Source organism: Choloepus didactylus, chromosome 1 (genome assembly GCF_015220235.1).
Source record: "Choloepus didactylus isolate mChoDid1 chromosome 1, mChoDid1.pri, whole genome shotgun sequence".
Classification (NCBI taxonomy): domain Eukaryota; kingdom Metazoa; phylum Chordata; class Mammalia; order Pilosa; family Megalonychidae; genus Choloepus; species Choloepus didactylus.
Window position 1 is genome coordinate 169,931,573 of NC_051307.1, and position 23,482 is coordinate 169,955,054.

Sequence of the window (23,482 nt, forward strand, 5' to 3'; positions counted from 1 at the left end):
CAATACAGCCCTTAGAATTTTGGAGTAAAGCCTTACCATCCTCTGCAGATATCTATTCTCCTTTTGAGAAACAGCTTTTGGCCTGTGTTCTGGTTTGCTAATGCTGTCGTTATGCAAAATACCTGAAATGGGTTGGCTTTTATAAAGGGGGCTTATTTGGTTATCAAGTTACAGTCTGAAGGCCATAAAATGTTCAAGGTAAGGAATCAACAATTGGGTACCTTCACTGAAGCCATTGGCATCTGGAAAACCTCTGTTAGCTCTGAAGGCACGTGGCTGGTGTCCACTTGCTCCCAGGTGGGGTTTCAAAATGTTTTCTCCAAAAATAATCTCCATGGAAATTATCCAATCAAATGTTTCACTCATAGTTGATTTAGTCGCCTCTCCATGGAAACACTCACCGAAGAATTCCAATCTAATCAACACTAATATATCTGCTCCCACAAGACTGCATCAAAGAACATGGCGTTTTGGGGGACATAATACATCCAAACCAGCAGAGCCTGCTATTGGGCCTTAATAGAGACAGAATGCTTAACCATGGGCTGCCAAGTTACCATGAGACCTGAGTTACCTATCATGAGCTGAGTGTTGTCCGACCCACCAAACCATAGTGTTGGGTGTGCACAGCAGCACTCCATCATAAAATGGAAATAGTATATATGAGATAGAGCTTGAGCAGGTCCTGAAGGCACAAGTAAGTTACATGAGGAAGTGGCCCAAATGCCCATGGCCCCCACTCTTGCCACATTATGTTCTCTTTCCGATCCCACAGCTATGGTCTCTTGGGGAGTTCCTTACAATCAGTTGACTGAGGAAGAGACAACTCAGGCCTGGTTTACAGACGGTTCTGCACAATATGAAGGTATCACCCAAAAGTGGACAGCTGCAGCACTGCAGCCCCTTTCTGGGATGTCCTTGAAGGACAGTGGTGAGGGGAAATCCTCCCAGTGAGTGGAACCTTGAGCAGTGCACCTGGTTGTTCATTTTGCTTAGAAGGAGAACTGGCCAGAGTTACATTTATACTGATTTGTGGGCTGTTGCTAATGGTTTGGCTGGATGGTCAGGGACTTGGAAGGAACATGATTGGAAAATTGGTAGACAAAGAAATCTGGGGAAGAGGTATGTGGATAGACCTTTCTGAGTTGGCAAAAAACATGAAGATATTTGTGTTCCATGTGAATTCTCACCAGAGGGTGACTTCAGCAGAGGAAGATTTTAATAATCAAGTGATAAGATAACCCTTTTGGTGGATACCAATCACCACCATTAACTCCACGCAATGGAGGTAAAGGATACCTCTTTCCCCAGCCACTCCTGTCATTGTCCAATGGGTTCATGAACAAAGTGGTCATGGTGGTAGGGATGGGGGTCATGCATGGTCTCAACAACATGGACTTCCATGCACCAAGGCCAACCTGGCCACAGTCACTGCTGAGTGCTCAATCTGCCAGCAGCAGAGACCCACGCTCAGTCCCCAATATGGCACTATTCACTGAGGTGATCAACCTGCTACCTTGTGGCAGGTTGATTACACTGGACCACTTCCATCATGGAAGGGTTTGCAATTTTTTCTCATCTCATTGGAATATACACATACTCCAGATATGAGTTTACCTTCCCTGCATGCAATGGTTTTGCCAAAACTACTGTCCATGGGCTTACGGAATGCCTTACCCATCACATTGGTATACAAGATAGCATTGCTTCTGACCAAGGAACCTACTTCACAGCAAATGAAGTGAGGGAATGGGCACATACTCATGGAATTCTCTGGTCTTATCATGTTCCCCATTATCCAGAGGCAGCTGGGGTAATAGAATGGTGGAATGGCCTTTTGAAGACTCAATTGTGGCACCAACTAGCTGGCAATACCTTGCAGGGTTGGGGCAGTGTTCTCCAGGAGGCTGTGTATGCTCTGAATCAGCATCCACCCTATTGTTTCTCCCATAGCCAGGATTCACGGGTCCAGGAATCAAGGAGTGGAAATAGGAGTGGTACCACTCACTATCACTCCTAGTGAATCACTCTGTTATTGTGTTCTGTTTAGAGATTAATTTCCACTAGGAAAATTTTTGCTTCCTGTCCCTGCAGCTTTAAGCTCTGCTGGCCTACAAGTCTTAATTCTAAAAGGAGGAGTGCTTCTGCCAGGAGACACAACAATGATTCCATTAAACTGGAAGTTAAGATTGCCACCTGGTCACTTTGGGCTTCTCATGCCTCTGAATCAACAGGCAAGGAAGGGGATTACTGTACTGGTTGGGGTGATTGATTCTGACTGTTAAGGGGAAGTAGGACTGCAACCACACAATGGAGGTAAAGAAGAGTTTTCCTGGAATACAAGACATCCCCTAGAGCATCTCTTAGTACTACCATACCCTGTGATTAAAGTCAATGGAAAACTGCAACAATCCAATCCAGGCTGGACTACCAATGGCCCAGAAACTTCAGGAATGAACATTTGGGTCACACTACCAGGCAAAGAATCACAGCCAGCTGAAGTGCTTGCTGAGGGTAAAGGGAACATAGAATGGGTAGTGGAAGAAGGTAATGATAAATATGAACTATGGCCATGTGATCAGTTACAGAAATGAGGACAATGATGGCACGAATATTTCTTCCTTGTTTTGTTATGACTGTATTTTTCATTTTGTAGTATTTAAATTTCAGGAAATCAGGTTTGAGTCAATGTTACCCAAGGACTTTCACCCTATTATGGAGAGATTTGGTGCATTTTCAGTTGTTTGCAGGATAGCTGAGTATTGTTTGGTGAAACCTATGTTTGTTATTGTGTTCTGTTTAGAGATTAAGTAAGGTTTAATGTGATGTATATAGCTGCTAAGTTAAGAAGTGGTGGACAGTGATGGTTAGGTTTATGTGTCAACTTGGCCAGGTGATGGTGTCCAGGTGTCTGGTCAAGCAAGCACTGACCTAACCGTTACTGCAAGGATATTTGTGGCTAGGTAATAAACCAGAAAACTGGTTTATTATATCGTCAGTCAATTGACTGCATCTGTGGCTGATTACATCAACAGAAGCATGTCTTCTGCAGTGAGAGAATTCAATCAGCTAGACTTAATCCAATCAGTTGAAGACTTTTAAGGGAGAAGAGAGAGAACCTTCACTTCTTCAACCAGCCAGCCTCTCCTGAAGAGTTCATTGAAGACCTTCATCAGAGTTGCCAGCTTGTTACCGGCCTGCCCTAAGGAATTTGGACTTGTGCATCCTGCTCTAAAGAATTTGCTCTCATGCATCCCCACAGTTGCATGAGATGCTTTTATAAAATCTTGTATTTACAGATATCTCTTATAGGTTCTGTTTCCCTTGAGAACCCTAACTAATACAGCTAGACTGCTGGATGATGGGAGGCACCTCCTCTGATAGCCAGTATCAACCAACAGTCTTCCCTACCTCCAAACATGTCAGTAAGGCCATCCTAGGCCATCCAGCTCCCGGTCAATACACAGATTTGTGAGCAATAATAAAGTGGTTCTTTAAAAGTACTTGGCACTTTAATTTGGGGGGAGTTGTCAGTTTCTCCCTTGTGGCAAACTTGTTGAGGGCAAAGCAGTTTCTCATTCTTTGTATGAGACACATCTTGTACATTGCATCAGATTATTTTGGCCTGACCTGCCTCCCATCCCTCCCACTTTCTTGCTCTTGCCATAGCCACTAGACTCCCTTTGGGCACCTGTGGCCCTGGTGCCTGAGGCTGAAAGCTGCTGGCTCAGTGGCTCAGTCTCCTCCCACCACTTCTGGGCTTGGATGAAATGCCATACAGGATCTGGCTTCCTGGTGCTACTGAAGGGGCCAGATGATGCAACTCATAAGGGCAAGGGAGTTGACTCCCTATTGGGCAAACTTTGAACAACAGGGGATGGAGACATGAGGGAAGCAAGCAGATAAATTCTGTTTCTTTCCTCCCTCTGATGGACTATTTGAGAATGGTTTCTCTGCAAAGCCTGTCTGGATACCTGCCTCATCTGCCAGGCAACCAACAGTGTCTCTTTCAGGCTTGTCTTGAAGCTGTGGCCCACACAGTAATGCATTACCTGGTATTGCTTCCATCTTTTCCAGCCTCATTTCCCTTTTCCCTCACTCTTCTTACCCTGGGATTATACTTTCCAAATAAAGTGTCTGCTCTCAATCTCAGGCTCTGTTTTCTAGGGAACTCTGACTAAGATCTTCATTTTGTATTCTTAGCTTGCCAAACATTTCCTGATGTTTAGGAAATCCCTAGCTCAGAATTCACGTGTTGCAAATACTTCAAGGATTTTATCAGGGACACTGCCCTGAGTAATGCAGAGAATTAGACTCACAGAGGTCCAATCTTGGCTCTGCCCTCGTGGGGAAAGCCTTATGTATTGTGGTTGATTGAATTATGTACTCCAACTTAGACATGTTCTTAATCTTAATCTGCTTTCCTGTGGATGTGAACCGGTTATAAATAGGATCCCTTGAAGATGTTATTTTTAGTTAAGGTGTGTCCCTACTTAATCCATATTACTGGAAGCCTTATTAAGAGAAGAAACCAGAAGCCAGAAGTTGGAGAAGGCCACAGGGAGAAGTCAGAAGTCAGCGGAAACAGAAGAGCAGACATGGGGAGAAAGAGCTCGCTATGTGACGGGACGCAGAGGTGCAAACTAGGGACTCCCAGGGATTGCTGCCAGACAGCACCAGAAGGCTAGTCTTTGGGGAGAGAGCAGGATTTTACCAAAGTCTTCATTTTGAACTTCTAGTCTCAAAACCGTGAGCCAATAAATGCTCATTGTCTAAGCTAAACCAGTTTGTGGTATTTGTAATAGCAGCTCTAACAAACTAAGGTGTGATGGCTATCTTGGGCTATAATATTACCTAATTGTCGATTAATTAGTTTCTATGCTTTTGCATCTGTGATTTATGCACATGGTTTAAAAATTCAACTTAAAGTTAAAAAAGTAAAATTGAAGATTCCATCCCACTTTTCCCCCTTTCTCACAGTTGCTTTCCCGAGGTGAACCCTTTTACCTGTTTTGTTTTGTATTCTTACTGAGTTGTTCTATGAACTTATATGCATAGAATATACTTCCTTTTGACTTTATTTTTGTTTTTTTAGACACTGTTCCATTCCTTCCTTTTCTCACTTATCATATATCCTGGAGATCATTTCAAGTCATTTAATAGAGAACTGCCCAGTCTTTTTAACGACTGTACAGTATTCCACTGTGTAATAGTAGCAGAGTTTATTTAAAGAGTCCTCTGGTGATGGAGGTTTCAGGTACTTCCAATTGTGATATTGCAAAAATGCTGCAATATATTATGCATTTATCTCTGAGCACATGTGTGGTTATATCTATAGATTCTTTGAAGTGGTGTTGAGCCAAAGGGGTGGGTGCCTTTTATATTTTGATATTCTGACATTGTCAAATTGACATATATTTTCATAACGTTTGTTTAAGCTCTTGGCTTAAAATGGGGCATCCGTGTCTTATCTCTCTAAGTGGATTCTACTGCATCCAGGAAGATGGAAGCTTAAAAGACATGAGGGGGAGATGTGAGCTGACTCACCAAACAGAAAAGTTGGGGGCAGGGGTTTGGAGGGAAGAAAGGAGGGATTGATTTGAGGCCAGGAGACATTTGGATGTGTGCCAAAAACAACACCCTTTCATCATTGCAGGGAAGCAAATTCTAGGAGGCATCATGAGCATTGCAGCCATCAAAAAGGCAAAGGAGAAGAACAAAATCTGCCGTAGGTGCAGCCTGTACCAGGCAGTGAAGGGACTAATTAGGAGAGCAAAGAGACAAAGGCTCAGCTCTCACATATGGAGTAGATCTTTAATTACCTTAAATAGGTTAAAGATTCATTATAAATTTTGATTTTTCTCCTTGGACATCCTCTGATAACAATAGATGCTTTTTTCTTCCCCTCCAAGTTGAATGCAATCAGAACTGTTACAGGAGCATATACATCTCTTCCAAACCTCAGGGAACTTCTTTCTTCTAAGTGTGGCATTTCCAAGGCAGCCCTTCCCCACTCTTTTGGATCTTCTTTCAGTGGGGATTACACTAGGTAATGCATGTGGCAAGGAGTTTTTTCTGCCCTGAACCCAGGAAGAAAGACTGCAGAAAGAGACAGTTCCATCCCCAGGGAGCAGCTGGTCTCTGCAGAAAGGATATTGAAGAGTAAAGGGCTGCCTGCTCATCATTTTCAGATGTTCTCTGACCTCAAACTTTGCTGACCCAGTTCCATCTCCCTTCCAAACACTCTTGAGTCTTGACTTTAAAGATCTCACTCTCCATGCTTTCATCATTTCAGCAGAAGAGTTTTACAATGGAGGGAAGATTTCTCTGCTTAAATGAGGGTGTGGGAAGATTGAAACAGAGAGGTAATGAGATAATGATATCTTGTGAATGTAAATCCCATCATCCTACCAGAGTCACCCTCTCGTGTCACTGCTGCTTTATCTACCTAGAGGAAAGAATACATGAAAAGCGCCATTTACAGAAATTGTATATTTTCATTGATGAAGAAAGTCTAATTTACTACTCTATGATTCAGATCACCTTGATTAAATGCGCTTTTAAAAGACAACAAAGCATTTTCACTCATTAAACAACTTAACACATTTTGCCACAATATGTCCTTGAATATATATTATGGCAGCTTTTCCCCTTAAGTTTCCAGGAATGGAATCTGGGAGGCAGGAATCATGTGCTAGGATAACCCTGGACCATACCTGAAGCAAGCCCTTGAAAAATGTATATCACATTCACTACCTGCTTGAACTTCCTGCCTAAAGCAAGTTTGTATCTGTGTGTCATGATGGCATCAAGCTAAATAGTGCTAACACAGTTTTAGGTTCTCTGTCTTCCAAATGGAATAAAAATAATTCTACCATATTTTGTCGACTTTGTTAGAGTTGTCAGAATTACAGCCCAGGGTTTTTCAAACTAGAAATAATTATTTTGCATGGTTTGGCCTCCAAAATTTAAATCACATTGAAGGAAATAAGAATAGCCAAGAGATATTGGATTTACCTAAGAGAAGTATTTTATTTTATTACTTATTCTCTAATTGAGTGTCAAATTCTCAATACAGAGGACACTTTTTTCAGATAAGGTCTTTAATGGATTCCCAACATACATTAAAGAGATGAAATCTGAAATTCTGTCTGTTTGCACTTTTCTTTTTCTTTTCTTGCCCTCCCACTTTTCCAAGTTTGGTTCTAACGGAATCCAGAGCTGGTAGAGCTGGCAGGGGCTGAGCAACTCTGCATTGCCAGTACCTGACAGCATCTCGCACATCAAAGGTGATCTATAAAGTTTGTGGAATTACATGGAAACTAGTGCTTATAGAAACATGAACATAAGATGCTTTCAGTGGAAATAGTTAGAGTTCATGTTTTAAAAATTCAATTCAAATAAGATGTACATCCTTCAAGTGTATTCTTCTTGGCAACATTTAAAAGGGGTTGTGAGGCTTGCTTTGGAAATGTCAGGCTAATATAATTATAAGAGTTGTGCTCCGCTTCTAGGCAAATGTAGTTTTTAGGGTGGCAGGAGACACAGTAGGATACGAAAGGAATATGAGGGACCTTTAATATCTGTTTGTTGATTATCAGAATTTTTTAGCTAAGCTGCCTGGCTGGTTTGTCTTCCAAAAGCACATGTGACCTTCCCATACAAAGATGTGTGTGTGTGTGTGTGTGTGTGTGTTAGTTTTCTAGCTGCTAAGACAAATACCATAAAATAGGTTGGCTAAACAATAGGAATTTATTGGCTCATGGTTTCAGAGGCCAGAAGGCTTGTTTTCCCCCAGGGTCAGTATCTTCTGGCTGCCGGCAATCTTTGAGGTTCCTTGGTTTTTCTGTCCAGATTCCCTTGCCTTCTGTCTTCTGGCTGTTCTCTGTGGCTTCTCTCCCTGTGGCCTTCCCCATAAGGCTTCCAACAGTAGGGTTAAGAACCACACTCATTCAACTGGGCCACACCTTAAATGAAGTAACCTCATCAAAAGATCCTGTTTACAATGGGTTCACACCCACAGGAATGGATTGTGATTAAAAACATGCTTTCTGGGGTGCATAACTAAGCCACAAGTCTGTGTGTGTACGTGTGTGTGCGTATGATTCCTTGGTGAAAGGCTTATGGTAGAGCTGTGAGCTGGCAGATTAAGGACAAAATCCAGCCCAAAGATGCTGTTTGGCTCACAGAGTGTTTTAAAAATAAATTTGAATTTGTTGCCAAGATTCAGAAAATTGGGAGATCTTACATATAATTCCAGATTTCCAGTTTCTCTTGAAAAAGTGGAAGATGTGGCAAGACTGTGAGCCATGAGTACCACTTACCCTGTGTTTTCTAAGTGTGGCCCCCAGACCTAGAAGCCTCGGTATTGCCTGGGAACTTGTTGGAAATACAAGTTCTCTGGCCCCGCTCAGATCTAGTGAGTCAGAAACTCTGGGGAAGAGGCGCAGCAATCTCTTTTAACAGGTCCTCCAGGAAATTCTGATGCAAATGTGTGTTTGAGAATGACTGCTGTTGACTATAATCAGGTAGAGCTTGATGGAGAGCTAAACTCTCCACTCAGCCTGTTCCACTCATTCATGTTATTATCTGGCCCTCGTAGGCATTTGAGGCTTTTTTATCCCTCCTTGTATGTGGATAGGATCACCTAGTATGAAGGCATGGCATTTTAAAACCTCCAATTATGACTGCAAAGCCCCAAAGGTCTGATATCACACAGAGATCTTTAGGAACCCTAGCACAATCCCGTAGGCATATCAGACCAGACTTCTCCTCTTCCCTTAGCAGCTGCCCATGTGGCAGTATGAGAAAACTCAATTAGTAGAAACAGATAAGGGCATATTAAAGTCCTGGGAGGAAGAGGGTCCTGGTCGGAGTCCCTAATGCATATGAGTAAAATGGTTAGATAAGGCATTATTTAATTATCCTGCAAGCGGGAAGAGAGTCACAAGTAATCTTGGTGTATTTAAGTGTGTGCTTTTTTAATGAACTTTTCTGTATGGTTTCTGCCAGGTTTTCAGACAGCCATCAATTACTCAGTTTTACCCTAAATATAAACACGCCACCATTTCATTATCAGTGAATATCTACAGAAGCAGACTCTCTGGATGTGGCTCATTCTTCTACGTTCCACTTGGAGGTAACCTCTGTCAGCCCTCTATTTTACTCATCCAACTGAATAATAATATTCTTATTAGAATATTCTTATAAGATGCATATGTGTATGACTGTTGGATCGACCTAAGCTTGTTTTTTTATTTCTTTTAGACCCTAGGGATAATGATTACATTCCTGAAATAATTGAAATACTATTAATTAGCACTCACCAAATATTCATGCTGTCTTTATTGCCCAGCCTGATACAGAGAGGTGAGTTCATGTGACTAATCCTCGCCAGTAGAATGTGAATGGAAGTGCTTTGTCACTTCCAGTCTGAAGCAGTTAACAGAGAGTGTTCCTTCTCCTTGCTTTCACCATTCATGCTTTGGTAATTTTGGAGAACACACGTTTAAGATGGTATAATTGCAAAGTGGAAGCACCCTGGTCCTTGATGTGCAGTACTACCTGACCCACATCAGGCTCTGACATAAGAGGAAATTAAGCTGCTGTTGCACATTTATATTTATATTTATATTTATATTATTGAGACTATTCACATACCATACAACTATCCAAAGATCCAAAGTGTACAATCAATTGCCCCCTGTACCAACAAACAGCTGTGCATCCATCATCATAATCAATTTTTTTCAATTTTTAGAACATTTTTATTACTCCAGAAAAGAAATAAAGACAAAGAAAGGAAACTCAAATCCTCTCATATCCCTAACCAATCCCCCTCCATTATTGACTCATAGTTTTGGTATAGCACATTTGTTACTGTTGATGAAAGAATGTTAAAATACTACTAATTGTAGCATATAGTTTGCAATAGGTATTTTTTTCCCTATATGCCCCTCTATTATTAACTAATAGTTACAGTGTCATACATATGTTCTGGTTCATGAAAGAGATTTCTAATATTTGTATAGTTAATCATGGACATTGCCCACCACAAGATTCACTGTTTTATACATTCCCATCTTTTAACTCCAACTTTCCTTCTGGCGACATACGTGACGCTGAGCTTACCCATTCCACCACATTCACACACCATTCAGCACTGTCAGTTATTCTCACAATGTGCTACCATCACCTCTGTTCATTTCAGAACATTTAACTTTAACCTAGTTGAACATTCTGCTCATAATAAGCAGCCACTCCCCATTCTTTAGCCCCATTCTATATCCTGGTAACTTATATTTCATGTCTGTGAGTTTATATATTATAATTAGTTCATATCACTGAGACCCTGCAATATTTGTCCTTATGTGTCTGACTTATTTCACTCAATATAGTGTCCTCAAGTTTTTTCATCAACCCATTTTTTAAGACAGTTTTGTTCATACACCATACATTCTGTCCTAAGTAAACAATCAATGGTTCCCTGTATAGTCATGTATTTATGTATTGACCACCATCACTATTATCTATATAAGGAAATCTCCATTTCTTCCACAAAGCAGGAGGAAGAGTCAAAGAAGGTAGAGAGACAGGAGAAAAAGAAAAAAAGAAAGAGAGAGAGAGAGAGAGAAAGGACAGCTAGGAAGCAACAAAAGGAAAGATAGCATTAAACTAAAGTAGAATGAAGAGTCAGACAACATCAACAATGCCGCGAGTTCCATACCTCTCCCTTATGTCCTCCTCTTACAAGCATTTAGCTTTGGTATATTGCCTCTGTTAAATTAAAGGAAGCATAATACAACATTTCTGTTAACTGTAGTCTCTAGTTTGCACTGATTGTATTTTTCCCCCAATACCTCCCCATTTTTAATACCTTGCAAGGTTGGCATTCATTTGTTCTCCCTCATGAAAAAAAAATGTACATGTTATCACAATTGTTGAGCACTCTAGGTTTCACTGAGTTATACATTCCCAGTCTTTATCTTTTCTCTTTCTTTTTGGTGTCCCACATGCTCCTAACCTTCCTCTTTCATCCATACTCACAGTCATCTTTGTTCAGTGTACTTACATTACTGTGCTACCATCACCCAAAATTGTGTTCCAACCTTCTCACTCCTGTCTTTTCCCATCTGTCTGTAGTGCTCCCTTTAGTATTTCCTGAAGCGCAGGTATCTTGTTCACAAACTCTGTCATTGTCTGTTTGTCAGAGAATATTTTAAACTCTCCCTCATATTTGAAGGACAGTTTTGCTGGATATGGGATTCTTGGTTGGTGGTTTTTCTCTTTCAGTATCTTAAATATATCACCCCACTTCCTTCTTGCCTCCATGGTTTCTGTTGAGAAATCCACACATAGTCTTATTAAGCTTCCTTTGTATATGATGGATCGCTTTTCTCTTGCTGCTTTCAGGATTCTCTCTTTGTCTTTGACGTTTGATAATCTGATTATTAAGTGTCTTGGTGTAGGCCTATTCACATCTATTTGGTTTGTGGTATGCTGTGCTTCCTGGATCCATAATTTTATGTCTTTCATAAGCGACGGGAAATTTTCATTGATTCTTTCCTCTATTATTGCTTCTGCCCCTTTTCCCTTCTCTTCTTCTTCTGGGATACCCATGACATGTACATTCATGAATTTCATGTTGTCATTCAATTCCCTGCGATGTTGCTCATATTTTTCTGTTCTTTTCCCTTTCTGTTCTTTTGTGTGTAGGATTTCAAGTGTCTTGTTCTCCAGTTCCTGAGTGTTTTCTCCTGCCTCTTGAGATCTGCTATTGTATGTCTCCATTGTGTCTTTCATCTCTTGTGTTGAGCCTTTCATTTCCATAGATTCTGCCCATTGTTTTTTTGAACTTTCAATTTCTACCTTATGTATACCCAGTGTTTTCATGATATGCTTCATCTTTTTTGCCATATCTTCCCTAAACTTTTTGAATTGATTTAGCATTAGTTGTTTCAATTCCTGTATCTCAGTTGAAGTGTAAGGTTGTTCCTTTGACTGGGCTATAACTTTGTTTTTCTTAGTGTAGGTTGTAGTTTTCTGTTGTCTAGGCATCTACTTTCCTTGGTTACCCCAATTAGGTTTTCCCAGACCAGAACGGACTCAGGTGTCAGAAGGGGGAAATATTCAGTATCAGGTTTTCCTGAGGGTGTGTCTTAGAAGATTGACACACCGTGTGAGGCCTCAAGCCACTGTGCTTTCCCTAGCCCACCCAGCAGGTGGCACCTGTCAGTCTGTAGTTCCTTACCGGTGTAAGGAGGTATGGCCCGCTTAGTTTCTGTTTTGGCTGTTTTCCCCCAGGCTCTGGAGTCTGGTTTTGAATGGAAGGTGGGTGGTAGAGCTGGGCACCACCTCCTTCCTCTTAGGAAAGATACACCATCTAGGGAGTTATCATCTGTATTTAAATAGGTTCTTTGTCTCTCTGTCTCTGCTATCTCCACCCTTGTCTGGGTCTGAGTGCTGCAAATTTAAAATGGCTGAGGCTTTCTCCACTGAGACACTCAGGTTAAGAGAGAGAAAAAGGGACAGAAAGCCTCCTTTCAGGGCCAATCCACGGCTCCCAGTTTCACCCGTCGGCCAGAGATAGCACCCAGTCCTCTGGGATCCCCCTCCTGGGACAGAGAAGTCCCCTGGCTCTTCAAGGTCAGTCATCATTAGATCCTCTGTCTGCTTGTTGGGGATTTGTAGCTTGCATTGAGCAGTCCTCATTTGCCAAGTAAAACCCAGTTGAAGCTGGACTGAGGTATATTTGCATGTTCAGAGAGTGCTGCTCTCTATCACAGCAAGGCTTTACAGCTCAGGCTGCCATGGGGGGAGGGGGCTCCTGGCTCAGTCCACAGTTTCTACTCACAGATTTCATGCTGTGATCTTGGGCATTCCTCCCAATCCAGGTTGGTGCATGATGTGTGGACAGTCATGTTTGTCCCCCAGCAGTTATTCCAGATCATTTAATAAATGATAATAAACCTGGTTGTTTATTAGTTGCTCCAGGGGGATTAACTAACTTCCACTCCTCTCTATGCTTCCATCTTTTCCCTGTTGCCTTATATTTTGTTACTGTAGCATAGCCTATCCTATCCTAACACAAACTGTCAAAATTCTGGTAAGTTTGTTTGGCTGAGGAACATGCTGGGACTTCAGTTGATGCAAATATGAAAGAAGAAGGTTGAAACTTACATATCTGTAGTGCTGGCCCTTGAAGGTAGTGGTCAGCAACCCACTCAACAGTTTTCAGAAAATGAGGCTTGTTCTAGCCTGGGGTTAGTATCTGAGAACATCTGCTATAATGGGAAGGACATAGCAGCAGCAGTCTCTGGGCAGTGGCAGTGCTTACAATCACATGGAAGCAATCATCATGGTTTAGGATAATTTTCTGATTTGGAGCAGGACCCCAGCTAGTTGCGGGGGGTGGGGGGGTGGGGCTTAGCCCCTGGAAATCAAAGGCTGGGTTAAGCAGGCAAAGACTCAAGAAGGAGGAGTGAGGTGAATTATACAATTTGTGACCCAGAAAAAAAGGTTGGGGTAGGCGTAATCAGTAACTAAAACAGAAATTGCCTAGTTTGGGGTTTTAATGATGAGATAGATGGGGGTACTGTATACTGAGATAGGGGATATAGGGTGAAGGGTTTAGATTTGCTTATGTTTAGTTGATAATATATGGAACATCTAAATGGTGGTGCCAAAGGGTAGCTTGGAGTGGGTCATAGCTCCCCATAATTTCAATTAGCTTTCCTCTTGGTTACCCCAAATAAATGCACAGTCATAGTATAAGCCGTGTATATGTGCTAGGCAAAGACAGTTTTAAGACAAGTCTCAGACCTCCCCTTCCAACTAGATTTTTGTTTCTGAACCTCTTCCTTATAAAAATTCTAAGATCCCCACTGCCAAGTAGAGCTGTCTATTAAGCAGATGTAATTAGGGATCTAGGGGTCAGGAGAGAGATTGGGGCAGGATATCAAACTTTAGAGTCATCAGCATAGAGAAGTAAGTGGTGGGGAAGGGAATTGCCCAAAAAAGTTGTGTCAAAAGAGAAAAGAACCTAGTATAGAACCTGAGCAGGACCAATGTCTGGGAGTCATGTAGAGAAAGAAGAGCAGTGAAGGCGATTAAAGGAAATGAGGAGAGAGAATAGTGTCCAGGAAATCAAGGTAGTAGAGAGTTTCAAGGGAGAGAGAATGATCATCAACAGTTACCAAAACTAAAGGACAGAAAGGTCAGCATTGGATTTCTCTTCTAAGGACTCCTTGTCAATATTGGTACATATAGAAGGCAAGATTGAGGAAGGAATGGGAGGCGAGAAAATGGAGATAATAAGTGGAGACGGCCTTTTCAAGATGCTTGGCTACAAAGGGATATGGAGCAGTAACCAGAGAGGATGGGGTCTGCTGTTCTCCCTTTAGCAGCCATAGCATGCTTTTAAGGCATGAGTCAGATCACTCCATTTCTATCCTCAAAACCTGCCAAGGCTCCCCATTTCTCTCAGAGTCAGAACAAAAGTCCTCAGAAGAACCCACAAATTCTAACCTGATCACTTCCCCACCAGCCTGAAGTCCTATGGCTGCCCCTCTTACTCACTCCTCTCTAGCCACACTGCCTTTCCTGCTGACATGCCAGGCACATGCCCACCTTAGCCTGGGATGTTCCCACTGCCTGGAACATTCTTCCCGCAGATAGCTGCAGGGCTAACTCACTCATTTCCTTCCAGTCTTGACCCAGATGTTTCTCAGTGAGTAAAACCCTGACTGACCTTGCTACTTGCCCTTCAACCTCTGTGTTCCTGATTCCTTCTTCTGCTTGACTTTTTCTTTTCCCATAATACTTATCATTTACTATACCTTGTCCATTGTTTATTGCCCATCTTCTACTAGAGTGTCATCTCTTCTAAAAGGATCTTTGACCATTTTATTCCACTGACATATCCCATATGTCCACTAACATTGCTGTGGAGCTGTGCCTGGCGCCTAGACGGCCTTCAGTTAATGGTGTTGAATGAATGAAGGTAATTTTTTTAAAGGAGAGCCTTCATTAGATTCATGTGCTGAAACTATAGAGAGGACAACTGATGGAGCATGGTCCCCATGAGGATGGAAGGCTGGCACAGAGGAGAAAGAGACAGTTACATCCAGGGGTATGGTGGGTGAACAGCTGCTCCCAATTGAACAATGACTTAGGTGATTAGGGCATGTTGCCACTGAGGTCCACATTGCAGGTTAAATTCCCAAATGGGAACATTATTGGTATCTTCCCTTGACCCTGGGCTTCAGTATCATCTTAAAAGACATGGGACTGGTCAGAAGTGGAGAGGCTCTTGGGCTGGATCCTTGTGGCCCTCTCTGGGAATGGGGTGGTCAGCGGCCTCATTTCACAGGAAGGGAACATTCTAGGATTTTCTATTCTCCCTCTTTTCACCTAAGTGGGACTCCTCCCACCAACTTCCGTTAAGCACCCAAGGGATGGAGAGGAAGGCTTGCCCTGGGTGGGTGTCCTCTCTGCTGTCTGCCAAAGCAGCCGAGTTACATGCAAGGAGAGCTCTTTGTCCCTGCACGTTTGCAAAGTGGGGCTCCTTTTCCTTCTGTGTGAGGTCTCCCACTACATTTTCTGTTGACTGAGGCAGGCATGGGGCAACCCTTAGGCTCTGCAAAGATAACCTACTAACAGCTTGTCCAGAGTGCCCATCCGTCTCAAACCCCACAAAGAGGCTCGGATGGCGAAGCAAACACTTGCTACCAAAACAGCGGTTACCGCCACCCCCCACTTAGGATCATCAACAAGCTGCCTGCTAGGTTAGTTGATATGCCTTTTATTTAGCATTCTGTTAATTTGCTAAACACTGTTTTAGTCCATGTGACTGTAGAATATAAAAATGCCGTAGGTGGTTTATAGGAGACAAGTTGCAAGAGACTGCTCAGAGCTCTGAGCCTCACACACAAAGCTTACCCTCTCACGGGCTGGATTTTCCCTCGGGCTAACTGGCAGGGGCTAAGCAAGTTCCCCATCCGCTTTACGGCTCTCTTTGACCTGCTCCTCCCCTCAGTGCTGTGTGGTGGGCATACAACTGTTGCAAGTAGGTGGCACAGCTGTTTGCTTTGACTGCCTCTGTACCTCAGGGATCCCAGCCACGCAGTTAACATTGCAGGATGAAAATGGCATTTATGCTTTAATAAACTCACCCTATTTCTTTGTTAGAGGAAAAAAAGGGGGGGATCCCACCCACCACGTTGTCAGCTACATGTCACCACTCAGAGCACACCACAGTGGCTAATGTTTTCCAAATTCTCCCTTGTGTTGGAAATGGAAACCATTAGAAAAATATTGGGATGGTGTGAAGATTTCCCAAACACCTGCCTCCCACCTCATATGCACATATGTCTGGTTTTTGCAATGCATGTCGCATTTTTTTTTTCCGTTTGGTGCATTTTCATTTACAAGCGCATGTATATTTTATAAGTGTATGTGTACATACTTCTTGGTGATTTACTTGTAAATTTCCTAAATGGGGGAGCCACACAAAGGTCGCCAAGCTGTGGATGGAATTAAAAAGCATTTCCTAATAGGAAATAATAAAGCAGGCATCAGAAACGTATAGGCAAGGGGGAAACTGCATTTTCAACTGGGAAGTTATTTAGTGTTTATAGTCAAGGAGCTGATTCTGTAGGGAAGGGAGCCAGCCCTCCTCTTCCTTGTCAAATAAATCACCGCAGACTCTCAACATTGTCGTCCTAAAGGGCTAAATCTTTCAGCCTTTGCTCCTTGTTGTCCTAGCAAAACAACACAAGTCACATATCATTGCGAGCACACCCGTCTCTCCCTCCTCCGTGCCGGGTAGCATCTATCCATACATATTTCATGGGTTACTCAGGTGGCACATTTTGCTGATTCGACTTGAAGTCTCCATAACTATGATGGACTTGTTTGCCTGACTCAGAAGTCAGCTGCCTTTCAATCTCCCATCTAGAGGACCTCTGTGAATCAAAGGAAACGGCGACATCGACTTTGTGCTATTGTTGTCATATTATTTTTATTAACTAGCCTTTTATTATTGTAGCATGGTGAAGCAGCAAATAACTCGGTCTGAGACAATGAAATTCATAGCATTAAGGAAGTTTGGAAGGGTAAAGACTCTTAGACCTAGATAATCTGGAATGGCAATTGAAATGTGACAGGCTGTAGTCATTCTAATGATTGAAATATGCCATGTTGATTTAATCTTTTGACGTTTGAGTTTAAGACGCTTTAAGATAATGATAAATTTTGGAGTAGAGATTTCATTTTTTTTTCAAAGCTCACATTTTGCTGTGTAAACAGGAAACATTTCTTCCATGTATTTATTATCTTAAGTATCTTTTCCGAATACCTAGTCTGTTCCAGGTACTCTCAAGGTGCTGAGGATAATGGAGTGAATAATGATGTCATCCCTGCTCTTGGAGCTTATGTTTTTATGGGAGTGTCAGACACTGAATGAGTAAATAAATGAACAAGATAATTTCAGGATGTCATGAGCGCTCTTAAAAATAAGACAGGGTTATGTCATAGTGACTAGGGGTGGTGGTACTGAGATCGGTTGGTCAGGAACTTTCTGGGGATGTGATATTTGGTCTATGAACTGAAGGCAAAGAAGGAGCCAAAAGGTATACAAAGATCTGGGGAAATGATTTTTCAGGTAAAGTGCTACAGCAAAGTCCTAAGGTAGGAATGAGTTTGGCAGGTCTAAGAAGGGAGAGCTGGAATGAGCTGTGGGGAGAGAGGTGTGAGATAACCTCAGAGAGGTAGGTAGAGACCAGATCACTTGGAAACTTTTAGACCAAGGAAATAAATTTGAATTTTCCTTTAAGTGCAACAGGAAGCCATGGGTGTGGGAAAGGGAAAGATGTTGCAGAACCTCTGCCGCTGGAGGAACTGTTAGGCTGTGTGGTTCATGAAGTTCAGCTCCAGTGAATCCACGTGCACTGGATGTGGGAAAGGGTATTTCCTTAAAGGAAATCCAAGATGCCATGGACAGAAGGAAGGGAAATGGACAGCAGGCAGGCAAATTCAAAGATGTTATACTGCTAGAATTTTCTCTGAAGACAAATTTTACAAGTCTTGGTTCATGGGCAAAATAATCATAAAAATACATGTATGTATGTATGTGTGTATCTATCTATCTGATTTATATACTCTTTACCAAAAGTAAAGGACCAGAAAGAAGATAATCCCAGTGGGCATTTACTTTCCAGAATTTCTTCACAAAGATGGTTAGGAGAAAGCAATAACTTTCCCTGAGGTTATATATTTATACCCTACCTTTAGAGGCTTCACAATAATGATGATCCAGATAATCTTCATTTATTGACTTAAGTTGTGTTCCCTCCAAAGCAGATGTGAAGGCAAAGATTTGGATGTAGGTCATTTATTGGGAGGTGATTCCAGGAATCAGATGGAAGGAGTGGAGGAGTGAGGTAGGGAAGCAAGGAGATCCAGCAAACGGTGCATAAAGAGCAGGTTGTCATTGCAGGCGACTGAGGCCCCTCTGAGAGAGTTTGCAGGCCATGCTTTGGAATTGTGTCACCAAGGGATGAGGTGTCTGGGGTACTTATCCACTGACTTATATCCCTTATTTTTTGAGAGTCCCTCCTGGGGTTCTAAATCCCTGGTTCTTCCAGCCTGCCCCACATTCTAGGGGTAAGAGAGCACTTCCAGGCAGAAAGATGCAGGCAGTTGTTGACTTGTTTTGGCACTGCTAGTGCTATCAGTGGTGGGTTCAAGGGCTATGGGCAGGGCACTGACAATATCTGACACACTAATGTGTGAAAAAAGTGCTTCAAAGCGAGGGAATTATCTTTCAATATCCTCAGAGGTTATGCAGTTTTAATTTTTTGTATAAAAATAATGCCTACTTATTTTTAAGAAATAAAAAGAGTAAAGGTAATCTGAAATTCTATTATTTAGGTAGAGGTAACCATAATTAACATTTGGCAAGCTATTATATACAAATGTACATAAAATTTATATATACACTGTGATATACTAGCTATTGTCTTTCTATCCATTATCTGTCTATAATCACATATACATGGTTATAACATTTATGATATTTTAGCATCTGTTTTTACCACCCAATAATATATCATGTCCATGTTTCCATGGTCAGGAGGTGTTCAGCCATATCATCACTTATTTAAGGACACACCATATAAATATACCATAATTTGTATAACCATCTGTTCTGGTTTGCTAATGTTGCTGGAATGCAAAACACTAGAGATGGATTGGCTTTTATAAAGGGGGTTTATTTGGTTACACAGTTACAGTCTTAAGGCCATAAACTGTCCAAGGTAAGGCATCAACATAGGGTACCTTCACTGGAGGATGGCCAATGGTGTCTGAAAACCTCTGTTAGCTGGGAAGGCATGTGGCTGGCGTCTGCTCTGGAGCTCTGGTTTCAAAATGGCTTTCCCCCAGGATGTTCCTCTCTAGGCAGCAGCTTCTCTCCAAAATGTCACTCTCAGTTGCTCTGAGTCCCTCTGTCTGTGAATTCCCTTATATGACTTCAGTGATCCAATTAACACCCACCCTGAATGGGCAGGGTAACACCTCCATGGAAATTATCCAATCAAATGTTTCACTCACAGTTGATTGAGTTACATCTCCATGGAGACACTCAGTCAAAGAATTCCAATCTAATCAACATCAATAATGTCTTCCCACACAAAACTGCATCAAAGAACATGGCATTTTGGGGGACATAATACATCCAACCCAGCACACCATTCTTCTATTGATGGACATTTAGGTTGTTTCTAATATTTCAATACTACATGCAGTATTGAAAGGAGCCTCCTTGCTGATGTTGTGTAAAATTCTTGACATCCAATGCTTCTTTTTGCCAAGTCAAATATTTGGGGATAGAGAGACTTCATTAGATTCAGAAATGGTGACAGAGCTGCAAAGCTTAAGAACAGAAAATAATTTGGAATGGGCTGATATTACTATACAACCTAAAATCCTGATCTTGGTGTCTTGAAGTTGAATATAATAAAATATTTTCTTATAAAGTTCGTGTCAAGTCACATGAATCTACAATTTGGTGAATATGCCAGCACAGATGTCCTTTTGAACTTTTTATGCTATTATCAACCTACAGTACTATATTTTTAGAACACTTAGAATATCATTTTTCCCATAAGTTTCCTTAACATCATAATTTGATAGTTAAATCAGTCACCAATGCTCTGTAGATGTAAAAATGAAACATTTAGCATAGAGTTAAATTCTGCTGGTTGATTTTCAATGTCCACCAATTCAGTGTTGATTTTGTAGGAAGTAAGAGAAAAATGAAAACTCATATTGTAAATTACTCAGTCATTTGGTAGGCAGACTCTGAAAGCCTGTAGAAATTCTTACATTATGTTTACCATCCTCCAACAAACTATTTCAATACAATGTTTCTGTTATTGTTATTGGATGGGGTAACCTTATATCTCCCCCTCTCTGTGTATAATATTAGCTGCACTGTGTAGATAAGCACATATGAGTGAGAGTGTGTGTGTGTGTGTGAGTGTGTGTGTACCTCGATAGTTACAAACCCACACAATCTCTGGATGAAATGCACTATATACAGAAAGTGTAACATGTTATCAGTATGTAAAATAGAATCCTAAAATTGTGAAGCAAATTATATCATAAGAACACTAGGCTCCAAATGGTAAACAAACATAAACAAATAAGCTCTTAAATCACTCATTTCTGTTTCCAAGAATATTAAATCTATGCCTTAAAGGCTTCTTATTTCCTTCCCCCTTTTGTAGGCTGTCCTTCCTTGTCTAAATCTCTTGATATATGTTGGTCTCTTCAAGCAGTCTACAGCGATAAAAATTTCAGGGAAACATTTCACCACTAGACAGACCATTCTGAAGTTGGCTGGCTCCAGGAGCTATGAGACACCATCTGTTTACCATGACTCCTTGAGCATCCAGAGGGTTCTTTTCCACCACAGGGATGATTTCCAGGGCTCCGCAACAAAAATGATCACTCTTTGATCTCCCTAAACAGCCAATGCTCACAAAGATGTTCAATTTCTCAGGGATCCTTTAAGAATCTATTAGCTGCTATTGGGGAGGGAGAAGGAGATCTAATAAGAAGGCATAAGCAGCTGGACCTTCATTGGACCCTTAAGTCAGATTCCTCAAGCACAGACTCTGACACAGGGATTTGGATGCAGGAGGTATACTGGTGTGTGTTTTGGTGATCAACACCTTTAGGGGAGTGAAGGAAGCAGAGTCGGACAGAAGGAGAAGTTGGACTTTGCTGCATTTGCAACAGAGGCCTCAGCCAGTGCCACAGGGAGCTCTAGAGCTGGGATGGCTCTTTAGAGCTGTCCCATATTAAAACAAGAGCCCAGACTTTGTACCCTGACATCAGGCAGTCAGTCACTGGATGTAAGCTACCCTTGGGAAGGGCTGAAAACTGGAGTGAAGGAGCTCTGTTTAGCAGAGAGTGATTCCTGGACAGGGCCTCAACTGTGATCTACCCTCAGCCCACACCCCTGCAGTAGGGAGAGGAGTAGCTCTACCCCAAAGGGGAATCTGGCAGTGCACAAAGGCATCCACCACACTCTCCCACCCTTAGGAATATCCCGATGCCCAAGAAACCCAACTCTATGTGGAGAGTTCCAACCTGAAGAAGTGACCACCATCTTTCTACACAGGAGGGGAAGTGTGAAGCCTGGTGGAATAGAGGTTCTATGACCCTTAAATGCAGAGCCTCAGCAACTATGGGCACGGTTACTACAAAACTGCTGTTTAAAAGCCACACTAGAATAAGGAGCATCACAGGGTCATGGTGAGAGTGCTCTAAATGCATAGAATTTCCCTGGGGTTATGAAATGGGGACTTATACCAGGATACCACCAGTATCATCCACACCTGAAGTTTCCTTAAATATCCAGGGAACACTGTCGTGGTGTTCCACCTACCTCACTGGCCACTTCTCAGTTTCCTTCCACCTCCCCATTTTCTTAATGTTGGAGTGACCATAGCATAGTCCTTGGTTCTCCTCTTTTCTGTTTATTCCCTTGGTGACCTCATCCAGTCTTACAGATTGAAATTCTATTTATGCTAGATGTCTATTGCCCCTTTCATCCATTTGACTGTCTTGATGTTCGCCTCTGGATTTCAGGGGCTGGAAGGATACAAATTATATTTTTTAGATGCTCTTGCAGCTTCAATTCTGAATGCAATGTAGGCCTGCCAATGAACAGTGGAAGACAGAAAGGATTCTGAGGCCATTTTCCTGTTGCCATTCCATATAATGTGCACATTCCAACAGATGTGAATGTTTCCAGTGTCTGGGCTCCATATTTCAAGTTCCTTTATCAGTTTCATGCTTTTGAGGCACAGTGGTGGCAGTGGTAGCAGTTTATTAAATTTTTTATTACAGCTCTGATGGAGTAACTTCAGAATGAAAAATGTAATGGTGGTTCTTAACTTCTGCTCGTCTAGCCCTTCCAAAGAATTTGTAGTCATTGAATTCCCTGTATTTATTCTCTTCTGTTTGAAATATCTTGAGTGATTTCTCTCTCCTGCACTGACATGCCAATGATTCTCAAATTTTATCTCCATTCCACATGTCTTCCTTGAACTTCGGGCCCATATAACTAACTACCTACTGGACATCTCCATTTGAATGTCTAACAGGCGTATCAATCTTAAGTCCATTTAATTCTGTTCTTGATCCCAAAACCTGCTCTCTCCACAGCTTTCACCCTATTAGCTGAAAGCAACTTATACTTTCATTTGCTCAGGTCAGAATTTTGAAATCATTTTTAATTCCTATTTTTCACACTCATATCAAGTCTGTCAACAAACTCTGTTGTTTCTGTCTTCAAAATTTATCAAGCATTTAATTGCTTCTCATAACTACACTGCTTCCTCCTTGGTCCAATCTACCATCATCTATAGCAAAGATGACTACAATAGCTTCCAAATGATTTCCCTTCTTCCATCTCTACCTTGATTTTCTCAGTCTATTCTAAACATAAAAACCAAAGTTATGGTATAAAAATTAAGTCTTATCATGTGTTATAGTTTGCTAATGCTGTCGGAATGCAAAGAACCAGAAGTGGATTGGCTTTTATAAGGGGGGTTTATTTGGTTACACATTTATAGTCTTAAGGCCATAAAGTGTCCAAAGTAGTGCATCAACAATCTGGTACCTTCACTGGAGGATGGCCAGTGGTGTCCGGAAAACCTCTGTTATCTGGGAAGGCACATGGCTGGCATCTGCTCCAAAGTTCTGGTTTCAAAATGGCTTTCTCCCAGGATGTTCCTCTCTAGGCTTCAGTTCCTCAAAAATGTCACTCTTAGTTGCTCTTGGGGTGTTTGTCCTCTCTTAGCTTCCCCAGAGCAAGAGTCTGCTTTCAGTGGCCTTCTTCAAACTGTCTGTCAACTGCAGCTACTCTCTCAGCTTCTGTGCATTCTTCAAAGTGTCCCTCTTGGCTGTA